General features: G+C 36.7%; 1 protein-coding gene across 1 annotated transcript in view; it reads left to right on the top strand.

Annotated features, from left to right (window-relative positions):
• The window catches only part of UNC13C (unc-13 homolog C), a 706,632-nt gene that overhangs the window by 667,568 nt on the left and 21,691 nt on the right, over positions 1–17,373 (top strand). The window lies entirely within an intron of this gene.

The raw sequence follows: 17,373 nt of genomic DNA, 5'->3' as shown, positions 1-17,373 counted from the left end.
AATGTTTACATGGCTTGAGATTTTATGTGCTCAGAGTCTACTGTGTGAAACTACATTTCTTTACAGTTCTTAAAACCAGCTAGCAATTAATGCAACTTATGCAAAATGGCAGTTGTAAAAGGCAATCTGAACAGAACACGGCTTTGCAATATTTTAAAAGATCATGTAGTTTTATAACTTCCACACTTAACTGACAACAAAGAGGTTTGGCATTGGTTTTAAGGCCACTCTACCTTCCCGTTGTTTCTCGATGTATAGGCATTTCTGTTAGGATGGGGTTCAACCTTAGAGGCAGATGTACCCTGTCCCTTTCCCCAGGCAACCAAGCTTCCAGGGAGGTTGAAGGAAGGTAAGATGATTCTGAGCCTCCTCCTTCCAGTTCCCCACTTTCTGTTTCTCCACCCTGCACATCCCCTGTATATGCAGATAGGAAGTACCTTTTTACTCTAGTCAGGTTAAAAAAAGACCTCTTCATGTAAATTATTGATATATTCAATAACAAAATCATGAAAAACAGAAGTGAAAGTGTTAGTCGTTCAGTCACTGCTAATTCAATGGACTACAGTCCACCCAAGCTCCTCTGTCCATGGAATTCTCCAGGCAAGAACACTGGAGAGGGTAGCCATTCCGTTCTTCAGGGGATCTTCCCGACCCAGGGATCAAATCCAGATCTCATGCACTGCAGGCAGATTCTTTACCATCTGAGCCACCAGGGAAGCCCAACAAAATCATGAAGGAGAATCTAACTGGACATTGTTTAATGACTAAGTGAGGCATCTTAAAAAAGAGAGAGGGGGGAGAAAAACCAGAGATGATATTAGTTGTGTGTTTGTTATACTAACTTTCAGAAGATAATAAAATTGGTCCTGGGCACTGACCACAGGTGAAACACTTTAGCCTCAGGAAGTTGGATTTTGTCTAATTCCTGGATCAGGCTGAATCAAAAGGCAAAGACTGAAGTTTCCTAGATGGTGCAGTGAAGAGTCCTAGAACCCAAAGCATTATCTGCTCAAATACAAAGGAAACACTAATATTTAAAATCTGTTTGTCTTTTTTTTTCTGAACTAAATTGAACTTTCCTCTGCAAGTATGATCATATTATCAATTTCTTCAAATCCTGGCCCTGTCACTTCGTAACTATCTAATGACATTGGGCACTTCATTCATTTATCTTTGCCTCAATTCTGTCACCTATAAAATGAGGATAAGAATAGTACCAAGGGCTGCGGTTGGTGAGAAGATTAAGATTAATATATGTAAAGTTCTTAGAACAATACCTAATAAGTACTTTATAACTATATTCTTAATTACAGAACTAGTGATATTTTGTTTTGTTTAAAATAATTCAGTTGTGTTTTCATCTTTTATTTTGCAAAGAAAACTATTTGGAAATACACTTCCTAGCATTCATGTTAAGACTGGTTTTAGTGATGCAAATGCATCACTTAAGTGTATAACATTTTTCTCCAGAAATATTTGAAATTCTTGGACAGCTTTATATTCGTTGGTTCATTTAAACAGACTCAATTTTCAAATGGCTTGTACTTGATATAGTATAGAAATGTAGTAAAAAAAATTGAAAAATAATCATCTATTTTATTATTCACTTGATCTCATGAAAAAAGAGTGCTAACAGTTTTTTTCTAACAGCATCACTTCATGGGAAATAGATGCGGAAACAGTGGAAACAGTGTCAGACTTTATTTTGGGGGGCTCCAAAATCACTGCAGATGGTGACTGCAGCCATGAAATTAAAAGACGCTTACTCCTTGGAAGAAAAGTTATGACCAACCTAGATAGCATATTGAAAAGCAGAGACATTACTTTGCCGACTAAGGTCCATCTAGTCAAGGCTATGGTTTTCCAGTGGTCATGTATGGATGTGAGAGTTGGACTGTGAAGAAGGCTGAGGGCAGAAGAATTGATGCTTTTAAACTGCGGTGTTGGAAAAGACTCTTGAGAGTCCCTTGGACTGCAAGGAGATCCAACAAATCCATTCTGAAGGAGATCAGCCTTGGGATTTCTTTGGAAGGAATGATGCTAAAGCTGAAACTCCAGTACGTTGGCCACCTCATGCGAAGAGTTGACTCATTGGAAAAGACTGTGATGCTGGGAGGGATTGGGGACAGGAGGAGAAGGGGACGACCGAGGATGAGATGGCTGGATGGCATCACTGACTCGATGGACATGAGTCTGAGTGAACTCTGGGAGTTGGTGATGGACAGGGAGGCCTGGCGTGCTGCGATTTGTGGGGTCGCAAAGAGTTGGACACGACTGAGCGACTGAACTGAACTGAACTGACTAAACAGATATTAAATATAAAAATGCTTCACCAGCAGTGATAGTTGTCTATTGAGTGTTTTAATGTTTTGACTAAACTAACTGGTAGTTTTGGTCAAACATCCAATATGACTGAGTCTTGCTGAATTGGACTGGGTTTGAGATAACTTAGTGTGAAAGTTCAAACCAGAAATATGAATTCCATTTAAGAGATTATATTTACCAGAGTGCTTCTTTTCAGTTCAGTTACTCAGTCATGTCTAACTTTGCGAGGCCATGGACTGCAGCACAACAGGCCTCCCTGTCCATCACCAATTCCCAGAGCTTACTCAAACTCATGTGCATTGAGTCAGTGATGCCATCCAACCATCTCATACTCTGTCATCCCCTTTTCCTCCCACCATCAGAGTCTTTTCCAGTGAGTCAGTTCTTCACATCAGGTGGCCAAAGTATTGGAGTTTCAGCTTCAGCATCAGTCCTTCTGATGAATATTCAGGACTGATTTCCTTTAGGATTGATTGATTGGATCTCCTTGCAAGAGTCTTCTCTAACACCACAGTTCAAAAGCATCAATTCTTTGGCGCTCAGCTTTCTTTATAGGGTTACTTCTCACATCCGTACTGACTACTAGAAAAACCATAGCCTTGACTAGACGGACCTTTCTTTCTTGGCAAAGTCAAGTCTCTGCTTTTTAATATGCTGTCTATGTTGGTCATAGCTTTTCTTCTAAGGAGCAAGTGTCTTTTAATTTCATGGCTGTAGATACCATCTGCAGTGATTTTGGAGCCCAAGAAAATAAAGTCTGTCACTGTTTCCATTGTTTCCCCATCTATTTGCCATGAAGTGATGGGACCAATTCCATGATCCTAGTTTTCTGAATGTTCAGTTTTAAGCCAACATTTTCACTCTCCTCTTTCATTTTCATCAAGAGGCTCTTTAGTTCTTCTTCGCTTTCTGCCACAAGGGTGGTGTCATCTACATATCTGAGGTTATTGATATTTCTTCTGGAAATCTTGATTCCAACTTGTGCTTCTTCCAGTCCAGCATTTCTCATGATGTACTCTACATATAAGTTTAATAAGCAGGGTGACAATATACAGCTTTGACATATTCCTTTCCTGATTTGGAACCAGTCTGTTGTTCCATTTCCAGCTCTAACTGTTGCATCCTGACCTGCATACAGATTTCTCAAGAGGCAGGTCAGGTGATCTGTTATTCCCATCTCTTGAAGAATTTTCCACAGTGTGTCGTGATCCACACAGTCAAAGGCTTTGGCATAGTCAATAAAGCAGAAGTAGATGTTTTCCTGGAACTCTCTTGCTTTTTCAATGATCCAGCCAGTGTTGGCAATTTGATCTCTCGTTCCTCTGCCTTTTCTAAATCCAACTTGAACATCTGGAAGTTCACGATTCACATACTGTTGAAGCCTGGCTTGGAGAATTTTGAGCTTTACTTTGCTAGTGTGTGAGATGAGTGCAATTGTACAGTAGTTTTAACATTTTTTGGCATTGTCTTTCTTTGGGATTGGAATGAAAACTGACCTTTTCCAGTCCTGTGGCCACTGCTGAGTTTTCCAGATTTACTGGCATAAATTTACTGTGCAGCACTTTCACAGCATCATCTTTTAGGCTTTGAAATGGCTCCACTAGAATTCCATCACCTCCACTAGCTTTGTTCATAGTGATGCTTCCTAAGACCCACTTTACTTCTTTTAATGGCATATAAATAGTGCTAATTACAACTGTGGGCATTCTTTCCCCTATAAATGCTATATTAAAAAGAATATTTCCCTTAACACGTGGCAACAATGCTTCCCTATTATTTTTAGAAAATTTGTCTCCATATAACAGCTGACTACAGAGGCCAACCAATATAACGTTTTTACTTTTGTGGGTATTTTTTTTTTCATATATTTCCTAGAGTTTAAATAAAAAATACCTCAAATGACTTTGGGTTCACACTTACTCTGAGGAGCTGCCTGCTGCTATTCATGTATGCATACATATACACAATAGAAACTCAAGAGGCCAAACAAGAAAGGTCTCTAGTGACATGTGGTATGATCATGTATGAGGCACTGGACAGAACTGGTTGCTCAGAGAAAGGCAAGAGCTAGAGCAATCCTACCAGGTTCACTAGGAGATAAAGACTGGAGGACAAACCCTTTAAAACCAGTATCCTCTGGTAGAAAAGCATCCACAATACCTCCAGGCTGGAGTTCCTGCTGCTTCAGACCGTCTACACACCAGAAGTTCATCTAGTCCAAGGTTTGGGCCCCTCAGTTTATGAACCTCACACATCTGTGTGGGGAAGACGTATGGAAGGAGACAGAGAATTGTGAGGCAGGGAGAATTGTGAGGCAGGGAGAATCATTGTATCTCCAAGGAATTGCTGAAGGGGGCAAAAGAGCCTAGACCACGTGAAAGGTAATAATTTGTTTTTTTGAGAATTGGATTTTGATCTTCTCATGAACTGGCAATCTGTTGCCTAACACATAAAAAAACCTCAATGTTATTTGAGTAAATAAATTACAGAATGACATGTTAATACATTGTATCAGAAATATCACAGGAAATTGCCTACATTAATGATGATTCTAAGTATTAGAAAAGCAAGTACATTATGTAAAAATTTTATTCTGACTGTACAAAAAATACTCTTGAGTTGGCCAAAAGGTTTCTTCAGGTTTCTCTGTAAGATGTTATGGAAAAATCCAGACTAACTTTTTTGGCCAACACAGTGTTGTCTGGACAATAATGTAAGCCATTTTCCAATTTTATCTAATTTTTATGGAACAAAATAATGATTTTTTTAGAATAGAGTTATCCAGTGTATTCCCACGAAGTAGAATTTGGCTTAACATTAAAAAACAATTACTAACCACTGCAACTAGCTTGTAAAAGAATGGGATGCCTTCTTAGTAATGTCTACATGACAGAAAATAACCAAGTTAAGACCAGGCAAGACTTTCCAGGCATGTCATAGGAAGGACTCCTGTAATGAATGAAAGATTTTAACCTCTAAGGTCCTTTTTTAATTCTAAGATTCTGTAAGACTGTTTCAGGGTTTTAGACATTCAGAGTAAAAAGCTATCTAAATACAGCTTTATATTCTCCAGAGACATTTCCATGCATTGTATGTGTGATTTGGGTGGACTGAAGTTCTGTTAAATCATGCCAAAGAAGCAGCACTAGAAAACATTAACTTTTTCCTAAAATAATTTAGTTAATATATCCTGATTTAGCTCAAGTATTGTAAAAATTCAATTTGGTCTTGTAATTTTTACTAGATTCCAAAATTGTCCCTTCCATTTTTAGAAAGACTTGGCTGCTTCTCTATAAGACATGAAGCATACAGCATTAAGCATAAAGATTCATCTTCTAAAGTTTACATCGAAACATCTATGAAGTTTATTGCTGAGCTGACATACAGTAGATGTTTATTGTGTTATAGTGAGGTTAGCCGTTGAGAGGACACATGGGTCCTCCTCAGGCTGATAGACTACAAAGAATGGCTATTTGAACCATTCTATTTAAGAGCTACCAGATAAAGACTATTTCAGTGTTTTCTAATTGTTTCTTAGGATAATGATAGAAGATACAAGGTGAAAAAATCCAGCAACAAAAAATAGGTTATGTGATCAATTTAGTTTTGTAACCTCTGACTTTAAAAAAGCAGTTTTCCCTCATTTTAAATTTCTCAGTATGCATTATGAAGAGGACATAGTGTACAATATTTCCACATATATTTGTTCATAGAAATCTCTTATTTACAAAGCCCATTTGGTATAGATGAATCAAAATGCCATTTATAAATATTGATTAAAACATATGCATACACATATACTCATGAATTTTTAGAGTTTGTTTTCTTTCAGAAATGATGGCATGGGTATTTTTTCTGTTCATTCTTTTACCCCTGGTGCCTGGTGCTCAATATTTACTGAATGAAAAAAAAAAAAAAAAGCAATTTTTTTGCTAATACAAAAAAACCCAAACAATCCATTCTATTATTCTTCTCACCATTTCCCTTCTTCCCACTTAACCCCTCTCAGAATAATAAGACCCTAGTGTATTAGCAGATTTTAGAGTTTTCATGGCCTTACTTGATCCTCAAAAAACACAGGTAGAGCTATCTTGTTGTTCTTATCTTATCAGTGGAGAAAATTGAGGTTCCAAGAGGTGAAAAACTCACACAAAGCCTCATCACTAATTATTAGGACAAAAATCCCTGTTTCAGGTTTCCATAGCCAGTCAGTTCTCTACTATCCATCAACACTTATACCAGCTTCAGAGGTCAGATTAAGAAGAGACAAAGCTGAGCGATTTCCTCTGCACTGGACTCCTTCTCCTTTCCCTACTTCTACTTTGACGTTGTATGTTTTATAAACTCCCCATGTAATGTCTATTTCTTTAGTATCTTCTTTCAGCGATTGTTACCATTTTTATCTTCAGTAGTATAACAGGTACAAACCAACACTCCAACCCTAGTAAAACAGTCCAAGTTTTGAAAAATAAGATTCTTCTATAATATTAGACCGTTATGGATCCAGGGCCCTGGAAGAATTTCAAGGGAGCAATTATTCCTATAGTAATCAAACGTTAAATCACCAAAACACATTTTTGTCTACACTGTTTTTAAGAATCTCCTTTAGGTGGCCTACATCAGTGTTTAATCTCTTGTACAGTGAAAAATCCTTCCCCGTATCTAGACACATTTTTCTCTGGATATGTGTTAAGCCTGTTTTGTCTGTTTCTATTCCAAGTGGAAATGAAGGATATCTGTTGTGTTTGTTTTTTTTTTTCCTTCCTGTATATTACTTATAACCTAAAGAATAAATGGACCTCTCTTTTTTCTCTCCTACCCCTCTTTAACCATTGCAAATAAACTTGAAGAGAATATTAAATATATATACTATTTAAATTAGAGACTTTAAAATGATTAATTTCCTCTCTTGCTTTTAAAGCAATTGAGTGTTTCGATTACTTTTGTTTTTAGGAAGAGATTTCATAGGTGTAACTTATCAGATGTGTAATCATTGTCTAACCCCTTGTTCTATTAAATGCTTTGAGCCAAGGAGAATAATGGACACTATTCCTACCAGAGTAAGTGTTGGTCTAATTCACCAGAGTATAACAGGTAAGCATGGGGCCATTAGAGGGTCATTTCAAAGCAGCACATCTTAGTGTGGAGATGTAGATGGTCTGGACCGCTTCTTGACCTCATTAGAGCCAGGCCTCCATAAATCCCAGAGGAACAATGTTGTTATCTAAGAACTGTGTGAAAAAGAGAAGTCTAGAGATGGATCTCAACAGAGGCATATGCTTCAGAGAGGCAGGGACTTTCTATGATCAAGTATCATATCACTGAAGGCGAAGAGTTAGGCTGTGTTCAGGTTATGGGGAGAGCAGGCCAAAGGGTCAGAAACATAAAGTCTAGTTTGAGAACAGGATGAGCTCATGCAGATTCGATTGTAAAATGCCTCTGAGATTTCTTCATCCATAGAGAACTTTCATATTTCTGAATACATAATAACTAACACTGCAGTACTCACTGCAGTTTACTTTTCTGTGCCTTATTTTTTCAAGTGTTTCTGGATAAACAACAGCTCAGAATCTGGAACATCCTTCTCATTTAATAATTTTTTTCTTATACAAGTGTTTTTTTTTTCTCTCCTTGAGAAAATACACTTCACCTCTTTTACATGTTAATTAAACTCCATAGATTGATCATTTATTCATTCGTGAGGCTAATGTTAGCTAAATGTTTATCATGGACCAAACACTATTCTAAATGTTGGGAACATAACACTGAATACTTCAATCCTGCTCTCAGGTCATCTGTCATCTAAACTGATTAGGTAAGGTTAGCATGAACTACTGCATTCCTCCTAGCAATTAAGTTGTTAGTTTCAAGAAATGCTTGGCATGTCATATAATGCATATGAGTTAAATAAGCCAAATAAACAATACAGTTTATTTGTGTTGTTTATATGTCAGGAACTCTGCTAGATGCTACAGAGAATCCAGAGGGCAATGTAACAGGGCTTCTAAAATTAAGAAGAAAACCTCCTAGGGGAATAGGCCACTAACAAAATCACTTAATAATCCAAACCAGGTCTATCAGCATCACAGGGCAATGCTGTGGGTTTAGAGGAGGGAGAGAGCACTTAATGGTAGGAATGAGCTGAGGAGACACTGGAGGAACAAAGACCTAGCTTGACATTGACGGATGGGTAGGAATTGTAGAGTCACCAACAAGCAGAGAATCAAAGAAAAACCATAAACCTTGAGCAAAGTGGTATAACAATTGCCTTATTTGTATCCCTGTCTTCTACAGACAGCTAATAAAAATTAATTGGTTTTCGCTGACTGTCAGCAGAAAACAATGGTAAAAGTTTTGGTAATGACAGAGAGTATAAGACTTCCTGATTATTATCACTATGCCCTTTCATTTTGAGGATACAGTGGAACAGTCCAAACACCTCCCTTCCCCCCAACCTCCACCTTAAAAGAGTTCTGTCAGTGCTGTTCAATTATAACCTCAGGCAGAAGGAGATAAAGTCACCCAGGCGCCATTCCAGGGCTACCACCATCCATTTAAGAGCATTCCCCCTCACAGTGGAGACATGGAAGCAAAAGATAAGACAAAGTCTAGATGAGAAGTGCCTGGTCTTTGCAGTCTAGTGCCATGATTTCCAGTCCTCCCCACCGCCATCGGTGAGAGGGTTGACCTGCATTCCCACCCTACTTCTCTCCTATGATCCCACAGCTGGCTCCCTGGTCTTATGCCTGCTCTCCTCACTAGCCCTTTTCTTGGCTGGTTCAGCCGAGTTTACACTCAACAGGCAGTTCTTTCTCCATCAGCTAACAGCTACTGAGAAGAGATTAGCTCCTTACTGGCCTCTGAGGACCGAGAAAGCATCCAAAGGCAGCTAAGCCAGAGGTGGTTTCCATGGAGCTTTACAGCCTGGAGGTAGAGGGGACAACTTCACTTCTGGAAACACCTTAATTACCATAATAGCTCTTTAACACACCACTCAGAATAATGAACACAATTGTTTCTAGCTTTCACTGAAAACAATAGATTAATTTCACTGGGCTGCAAGTGAGTTGGGGTTAAAGCAAGATGAGAGTAGCAAGAGCATGCTCCCCCTTGCAGCCAACCTCATAGAAATGAGACCCAGGAATAGCCTTTAAGTATCTCCTGTTGTTACACCATCAAGTAGGTAGCATGTTTTGAAACTGTATTTTTACTTTGAGAATATGTTTTTAAGGGTTTTTTGTTACATTTTTAGTAAAATAAATGAAAAGAACAACATTAAATGCATGTAAGAACCACAAAGGTCAACAAAGACAACTTCACCAGCCCCCGCAGAAGCTTCTCCTTACTCCCTGCCCCAGTCACACCCTGACCCCTCCTCCAAAGATAACCACTATCTTGACTTTTATAGTAATTAGTTGTTAGCATCTCTTTCTAGTTTTATACCCAAGAATGTTTCATTAGACATGAGAGTTTCATCTCCTCCATTCTTTTCAATTTGGATGACTTTTAAGTCCCTTTGATTTGTAAATTCCTCCTCCATCTTTTTTCTTTACAATTTATCTTTTGAAGATCATGGGTTGCTCGATTATATTCTCCCACCGTTTGGATTTTCCCAGTTGAAGATGCACAGTATGAGTCAGCATATTCTCCTATGTTCCTGTATATCAGCCACTAGGTCCAGAGGCTTAACTAGACTCAAGTCCCACACCTTGGGCAAAGCAGTAGATGGAATGAGTGTAGACTGTCTTTGCATAGAGGTTGGGGTGCCCCTGCCCTTTCAGTCCTCACTCTGTTCTCTGTGTACTCCCCTGTCCTTGGATTGGGGCACTCCCCCACCCCAGGTTCCAGCTGCTATCTCAGATTGGCCCTTGAGACTGTCCAGTGAGTACCAATTGGGTATTCTGGAGCTCTCTGGTTCTCATATCTATCAGATGTCCCCCTGCTTCCCTTCCAAACAGGCATCAGTTACACAAAAGCCTGGTGGCTGGTGGTCACTCCCGCACACTCACGGTTAGGGATTCAGGGCTCCCTCAGCACTGGTTATATAGTAAATGTTTTCCTGCATCTTCTGGTTTCACCAGATGGTTTTTCTGTAAGTCCTTTTGTGGACATAGGAAGATTCAAAAATTAGGCTGACTATTCTGAGCCATCTTCCCAGAATTCTAGTATGATTTTGTATCATATGGAATGTATCTTTGAAACAACAGATCCTTGTGTTTTAATTAGAATACTACTTGATATTCATAAAATCACTTTACTAGCAACTTTGGGAAAACATTCTTATTTTGTATGTTGAGAGATTTTTATCTGGTTTTTTTGTTTGTTTGTTTTTAGGTCATTCCACAATTAAATTGCCGCCAGAACCCTATTTGTAGCTCTGACCTCATTCTTAGCCATACACACAAAGTCGCTTTTGCTAATATTTCAGTCCAGATCTATAACCATTCTCACCCCCAAACTCCTTCACACATAAATGGTAATGACACAAAGAAATTCTCTGTCTAAATAGACTTTGTTGAAAGCTCACTCCTGAGCATGGTTTTATTTTCTACCTGACTTCCTAAATACCGTGTTCTGACTGTCTTTATTACCAAAGTCCAAGTGTTCTTTCCCACATATTCACAGGTCCTTTGATCCCTCAGCACACAGATGCCTGATTCCCATAAGAGATTTGGGTTCAACCCCTGTTATATGTTTATATATGTGTGTGTGTGTATATATTTCAAATTATTTTCCACTTTAGGTTATATAAGATACTCCAGAGTCTATTCCCATGCCCTCCATGTGCTCCATTACTGAAGCCCCATGTAGTCTGCAGTGCTGGGGTAGGCATGGTGGTCACACACAGTAATCTATCAAAATCCCCATCCTAAATAAGTTCATAGTTCACTTAATTGGAAGTACATGCATTTTGTATACAAATAACTGTAATCAGAATAGAAAATACTAAAAGCTTTAAGTAGATTATAAACAGTTATATCAAAGGAGAGATTATTTGCTGGTGGAGGGCTTTCTGTAGGAAATGGCATTTGACCTCAGCTTCAAATCCTGCATTTACCTTTTTTAAAAAAAACTTGAAAATATAATACATGGAACTTTACTTTTTGTAGGGCAGTGGTATTCAGTTCTGTGGCAAATTTTGCACTGTGAATTCAGTTCAATTTGGTACTGACAGAGGACTAATTTTAAATAATTTAAACAAAGAGGGAAATGAATTGTAAAAATGCTGGCAACTCTTTGGTGAGAACCGAGTCACACAGTTCAGGGAGGTATCAGACCAAGGAAATTACTGGAAGCTAGTATTTAAATTCCTTCAGAACTCTGTCTCTTCCCTGTTTCTCCATGCATGTTTGCCCCTTTTCAGAGTAGGATCCAACGTTTCCTTTAAAAAGAAAAGTAATTTGCCATGCTCTACCCTAACATGAAGTTTCTCAGCATTGTTGGAACTTATGAAGTTGTTAGAGTGGTGGCAGTTATAAAGAATACAGTCATGGAATTTCTTCCGAGCCCCTTTGCTTTTTTCCTGATGGTTTCAGACAAATAGTTGATTTTGTATTTTTATGTATGTTTACTTCAAAACATAAAATCTCAAAAGCATTTATTCTCTAGGGGGAAAAAATGCCAATATCTCTTCAGTTGTCAAATTAATCAGTTCAGGGTTTACCAAGAAAATAAGCATTAACAGAGTAGATATGTAAATTATTCTTAATTAAATCTAAGGCTTAGGTTAGTCAAAACTAAAATCAAATTAATATAGTCAAGATAATTTCCTTTAAAACAAGATTTATTGATATTTGCTATAAATATAAAATGGATTTAAAAGGATAAAGTAGGTCTTACTCAAATTAAAATAGAAAAAATGTAAAGAAAGAAACTAACATTCATAAGCACCTAAGTGCCAAAGCTAATAAACAGAGGAGCCCAAAGTCAAATCTAAATCTTTCTAATTACAAATTCAGAATAAAAATTATAGGAATCTTCAAGTAGACTTTTTAGGTAACTATTTTTTTCCACTTCTCTATAACTAGAAAATGCAATGCACTTATTTCTTAGGTTTTGCTCCCACCAACACCTAGCAAAGTGGCAGGTTTGATAAATTACTGACCAAATGAAGAACGTGAATGTGAACGTGAAGTTGCTTAGTCGTGTCCAGCTCTGCAACCCCATGGACCGTAACCTACTAGGCTTCTCCGTCCATGGGATTCTCCAGGCAAGAATACTGGAGTGGATTGCCATTTCCTTCTCCAGGGGATCTCCCCAACCCAGGGATTGAACCCAGGTCTCCCGCATTGGAGGCAGACACTTTAACCTCTGAGCCACCAGGGAAGCCTGTTTAACTCATTTGTTTTTAAATGCTATACAGTAACTCAGTATTTATATATCCAGATTTCAAAGTCTTATTCAGTACTGTAAAATGATTAGTAAGCAAAACAGACTAAAATAAATAAATAAAAGGAAAAAATAAAACGCAGAGGGTTTCCTGAATTTAAGAACTCTAACTACGTTTACTGTACTTGCTAGGAAATAGAACCATATCTATTCTCTATTTCTTTTCCGAAATGTTATTCATTCTGCCCATTACAATTCTGTCCATCTTTTTATACTGTCTCACTGCATTGCGTTAGATTAGACCAGTTCTTGAAGAAAAGGTCAGAGCAATATATTACTGAGCGCTGGTGCCTTTTCTGCAGAGGAGTTGATTTGTGTACGCCCACCTCCTGCAGAGTAGCCTCCTCAAAGTAATGGGGAGAGTTATGTTTCCCTATTAGAACACTGGCCTCCAGTTCTTTAACCTTTGGACCAGCAATGAAGTCTATTATATTAAATGATCTCTCAGCTATATACTCTGAACCTAGGAGCTACTACTGTGGTTATCTCTTGGATCTGTTTTCATTCTTGTCCATAACAAAACTGATATTTTTTTTAATGTCGTTTACTGCTGCTTCTTGAGAATATTCTGCTGGGTGAGCATTCTTGACTGACTACCCTGAAAGAAGTCAGTTCTGTCTTCTGCTGTCATCTAGGTACCTATTAGCAGATCACTGTGGACACCACTCCATCTACCCATCAATTGCACATTACCAGTCTCCCTCTCAACACTTTCGTTACCTGCTCACATGCTGTCTTCAGCCATTTGTTCATGATATCTGCTTGGAGGGGTGGATAACATCCTGAGCAAAATGGCAGCCACATCAGTGAAGTACTTAGGGAGAGCACAGGGTTTTAAATCAGTGACTTGAACTCACCATCTGTACTTTCCTGTTCTACTCTTCTGATTATTTTTTATATATTTAAACACTTTAATTAGCAAGTGATAGAGTCTCATTGAGAACAAGTCAGTATGATGGAAATGCTAATATATACACTCAGCCACCCCCACCCCTCCTGTGTGCACTTTTATGTCTGTTCTCCCAGACCTTTTAATCATGCACATGTGAAACTTACCTTCTTCTTTCTCCCCCTCAAAACTAAGTGATGTGCATACTATTGTGCTATTTGATTTTTCATACACATCTTTTCATGTCTCATATACAGATTTCCCTCCTTTAGAATGGATTAATAATATCCCACAAGATATATGATGGTGTACTATTTTATTACTTATAAACATATAGGTTGCTTCTAATTTTTTTAGCCATTATAAAAATGTTTCCATGGAATCTTTGTCATGCACTTCTTTGTATATTTATGCAAATATTTCTGTGTGATAGGTTCATAGGAAAGAAATTGCTAGGTCAAAAGAAGTGATTTAATATTCTAATAAACAACCACAATGATAATACAGAGGACTTTCTATATGCCAAGTGCTTCTGTACATTCTTTATAGGCAGTAACATTTAATCTTTACAGCAATTGAGTGAGGCAGGTACTACTGTTATTATTTTACAGATGAGGGAACTGAAGCACAAAGAGGTTAGCTTAACCAAGGTCCCCAGCTGATATGTGGTAGATCCTGAATTCAAATCCAAGGAATGTGGCCTGGATTCTTTCTATGCACATCATCTCCAGAACTTAATTTTTATACTTTAATTTATAATTTATAATATAAATTTTAATTATTCAATATTTTAATATTAAATATTTTAACTATTTAATATTTATATTTTAATTATTTAATGTTTTATTATTATATAAATTATTATAATTTTATAATTTAATTTTTAATTTATAATTAATATTTATATTAGTTATCCTGCCAGCTTTGCCAAGTGTGGGTTTCATTAAAATTTTTAGATAATTACAGGTTTTTTAATTTAACATTGAAACTATCTAAATCTTGGTGTAATTTCACAATGCAATAAAGTTCAGTCAGTAGAATAAATACAAGGGTACAAAATGAGGCAGAATATTAAGTGCCAAAAAGGGTGGTATGGATAAGAACAGAGAAGTGGCTGCAAGTGAGAGTCAACAGCATAGGCTGGAATGCCTGGGAAAGCCATAGAGAGATGGCAGAGCTTGGATGGAGGGTAGGAACTTGGATGGAGGGTAGTACTTAAGTATATGGAAGGCTTGCAGAAAGGGATATTGTTGAGCTAGTGTGGGGTGAATTTGATCATAATTGATGGAGGCAATATTTCTAAAGCCAAGAGTTACTTAGGGAATTTGGAATTTCCCATCAAAACAACAGGAACCCTTGGTTCTAGGAGAAGAGTAGTAAGATGAAATCTCTATGCTGGAAAATTTAGTCCTGCTAAGTGATATAAAATGTAATAGAAGTGTATGAAAGCACAATGTTTCTTGGAAGGTGACAGATATATCTAGATTTGGTGAAGAGGTTCCAGAGTAAGGGACTGGAATACTGAAGTACAGATTGAATCAAATAAATTCTGTTATGAATGATGAACAAGATGAACTTATTGGTTAGGATCAGCAAATAAAGCAGAAAGGGTAAGTTCCATGAGGTTTTCAATGATTTGAATTTGGATAGCAGAAAGAATAGTGTCATCTGGCTGGAAATGGGGATGCTGAGAACTGGAGTAGGTTGAGAACACAATATCTTCGTTTTTAGAGTTGATGAGATTAAACAAAAGGGAAAACATCTAGAGAAGATATCTGTTCTGTTCAGTTCAGTTCAGTTCAGTTGCTCAGTCGTGTCTGACTCTTTGCGACCCCATGAATCGCACGCAGCACGCCAGGCCTCCCTGTCCATCACCATCTCCCAGAGTTCACTCAGACTCATGTCCATCGAGTCCGTGATGCCATCCAGCCATTTCATCTAGACAATTAGAAATGGAGTTCATTTGGAAGATGAGGATAAGGACTAGAAATAATTTAAAGTTTAATAAAGATGAAAGCTGAAACTGTAAAACTATAGAAAGGGTAATGAGAAAAGAGAGCAGAGAGCCACGGGTTGATACTGGGGAATGGCACATAACAAAAAACTGAAAGAAGAAGGTGGCTACAAAGATGGCAGAAAAGGACTGAACCAGAGAAGGAAACAGTGAATCCAGAAAGTGGACAATGAAGGAAGCCAAGGGGGATAAGACTACAAGGAGGTAATCAACCAAGTCAAAGCTAAAGACATGGAAAAATGGCACAGAACTGGAAAAGTATATATATTTATATAGTTTAAAGAGAGATCATTGGGGACTCTCAAAATTTCCAGTAAAGTTTGCTGTAAGATGACAAGAGATGATTTAAAACTTGATTGGCAATAAGTGATTAAATATGAATGGTACATTCAAGAAATTTCATAGTTAAATATGAGGAATAAGATAGCATCTAAAGACGTCAGAAGGTCGATGCATAGGCTGGTTGAAGTTTTTTTTTTAAGTATTTCTGAGTTAATCTCTGGGGGAACTTGTAGGATCCTGAAAGATTAAGTTATTTTAAATCTCATTATCAAACTCTTCTGCAAAAATATATGGATATACTGTTTCAACCTCTATAATCAGAAGTGAAAAATTCCTATTTATTGATAAATTTTGTATTTTAGCCAATATGAAATAAAATTTATTGACATAAGTTTTAAAATGTTTTAACTAGTTTTTTTCTGTTTTGATTATAAAAATAATAGATATATATTGGAGAATAGAAAATATAGAACAACATGAAAAAGGAAAAAATTTATAATTTACTAAACTTTTGATATATTTTCCTGCAACTTCATTGTATCCTTATTTTAAATACTTCAGAAGCTTTATATGAGATATGTATCCCTTTCATATCACATTCCTATGTAAGTATTTTATATAACTTCTTGTCAGTATGTCATGCTTATATCCAATCATATAATTCATAATTTATATATTTCAAAATTACAAAATATTTAAGTTTATTTCTCATTTTAAGCCAATATTTTAAGTAAATTTAAAATACTAAAAATTTACTAAAAATTTCCAGGTAAACTTTTGTGTTTAGAATTATGTTTTGAATAGAATTCCAGAGACAGAATTATTAAATCCAAAGTTCTGAATATCTAGAAGGCATGTAATAATACCCAAGTAGCTTTCCAACTATAAATTTGTTCCAATGAAAAGCTGATTAGAATATTAGACTTTTCCACAAAATCTCTAGTACAAGGTGGTTGTTTTTGTTTAAAATGTTTGTTAATATATTAGGTAATATAATTAATTTGATTACAAAAATAAATATTTCCAATAGTTATTAACTAGCTGAATTTCTCTTTTTGTGAATTGTCTATAACCTTTATTCATTTTTAATGGCACTTTTGAGTTTATCAATTTGTTTATACATTAAAGATAGTAACCCTCTATATCATTTATTGCAAATATTTTTCACTCAACTGATTACATGTAAAGGATGTTTTTTAACCTAAAAATATTTTCAGATGTTTGCCTTTGTGATTTATATCATTAATTTTAAGCCTGTGGAGACTTCCACATGTAAATATCAAATAAAAGTCATCTATATTTTCTTTCTTCAGTTGCATTTTTCAATTTAAACTTAATTTATCAAAATTTGTTTTCAGTATATGATATATAATGCTATAAAGCTTTTCTCCAAATAGTAACTGATTCTCCCACCAAGTATTAGATAATTCTGCCCTGTCCCACTGATAATTCTTTTGCCATTGTATCTTAAATT

This window comes from Ovis aries, chromosome 7 (assembly GCF_016772045.2).
Source record: "Ovis aries strain OAR_USU_Benz2616 breed Rambouillet chromosome 7, ARS-UI_Ramb_v3.0, whole genome shotgun sequence".
Classification (NCBI taxonomy): Eukaryota; Metazoa; Chordata; class Mammalia; order Artiodactyla; family Bovidae; genus Ovis; species Ovis aries.
The sequence above is the reverse complement of the archived record's forward strand: the minus strand, read 5'-3'. Positions and strand labels throughout refer to the sequence as shown.